This window comes from Corvus brachyrhynchos, unplaced genomic scaffold, assembly GCF_000691975.1.
Source record: "Corvus brachyrhynchos isolate BGI_N302 unplaced genomic scaffold, ASM69197v1 scaffold72, whole genome shotgun sequence".
Classification (NCBI taxonomy): domain Eukaryota; kingdom Metazoa; phylum Chordata; class Aves; order Passeriformes; family Corvidae; genus Corvus; species Corvus brachyrhynchos.
The window spans coordinates 1,635,918-1,637,705 of NW_008236763.1; positions in this window are offsets into that span (position 1 = coordinate 1,635,918).

The window sequence follows — 1,788 nt, forward strand, 5'->3', positions numbered from 1 at the left end:
CCGCCCCAGCCACCGCCGCCAGGGCTTTCCACGGGGCCGCTTTCCCACGCGGGGCCGGGATGCGGGAGGTGCCTTAAGGGATGCGGGAGGTGCCTTAAGGGATGCGGGTCTGGAGCGCGGCATCGCAGGGAAGCGGAGCACGGGAGGCAAGGGAAAAGCTGCGAGGGGAAGAGGCAGGAGGGGAAAAGCAGACAGGTTTTGCTGTTTAAATGCGAGGTGGGATCAGAGACGGGTGGCGGCCACGCAGAGCCGGTGCCACGCGCTACCCGGAGGGGAAATTAAATCAAGGCAGCACGGACGGCAACGCGATTACACAGCTCAAGAGTAGCTATTGAGCGGCGAGGGGAAGGGAATTAATTAGCCATGGTGGCCTGTCCGAAGGGGGATGGGAGCCCGGAGCCTGGGCCAGCGATCCACCGGAGCTTCGTTAAGGGGGATGTGCAAACAGCCCGAGAGGAGGGCACCGGGGGTGGTGCCGGGATGAGAAACAGCAGAACTCTGGAAAAGACCCCGGTGAGAGCCCACAGAGGATGGAACAAGGCTGAACTAAGGGGGAAACCCAGAGCTGATGCCCACGGGGGATGTACAACCCCAAACACGAAGGGAAGGGCGAGAGGCTTTTCTCAGGAAGGGCTGGCACTCGTGGGAGCTCGAGGATGTCACGGGAAGGGTGCCGAGGCACAGCCGCCCACAACACAGCACCCACTGAGCCCTGCTGGCCCCGGTGCCACCACCCAGCCTGGCTGCAGGATCTCCCCTTATAGAAACCAGGAGTGGGAGAGCCAAAGGCTCCCCAAGAAGAGCTGCAGAAGATGAGGAGGAAGATGGGGAAGGGTGGCAAGAGCTGGGCTTGGTGAGGAGAGGGGGGGAAATTAGGTCAGGTTTAAAATAACCCCTTTGGTTCTGCTTGGCTTCCCCCCCACCCCCCAAAACGCTGAGCAGCTTCTGCTTTCGCTCTGAGTCAGCCCCAGCAGGAGGGCGGCAGCGGGACAGGATGGGGACCCGGGGCCCACGTCCCACCCTGGGGACACATCCCAGCCTCCCCTGGTCCATCTCCAGAAGAGCAATGGAATGGCAGCTCCATCCTGTTATTCTTGTGAGGGCACCCAGAGGTTCTCCCACTGAGCCGGATCCCAGCACCAGTGGGAGCCCCAAACTGGTCCCTACTGGAAGGGGACCCCGGCGAGGCTCATCCTGGTGCACAGGGAGGCCCAGCAGTGGTGGGAGGCCCAGGGTGGGAGATGGAGCAGCTGGGAAGGGGATGGAGGGGCTGAAGGGTGGCTGAAAGGGAGGGAAAAGCTGGATGATCCCAGCCCCTCTCCACACCCCAAATCCACTTTTCCTGTCTGGAGAAACGCAGGACATGGGGCTGTCCAGGCTCCAGCCGTGCTCCATCAGCAACCCCCAACCCCACAGCGGGGCCAGAGCCAGGGAATGCATCTCCCTCCCAAATATCTCTGCCGCTACTCAGCACCACGGTTATTTCTGGCCCTTCCTTGCTCTCTCTCTGGGGGTGTTATTTCAGCAAGAACCCAGCGTCCCGGGATGGCACTCGGGGGTGGCTCCAGCTGGAGGATCCCCAGAGCTGCCCCAACCCTCTCTCAGCCCTCTCAGGACTTCGCACAGCCCCGAGCTGACCCTCAGCCCTGCGGTGACAGTGACAGCCGGTGGTGGCATGGGGGCGGCTGCTCAGCAACCGCTGGGACGTGCTGGAGGGACATTGGGTACTGGAGGGACATCGGGTGCTGGAGGGACATTGGGTGCTGCCCCGCAACGCTGGGGGCCGGG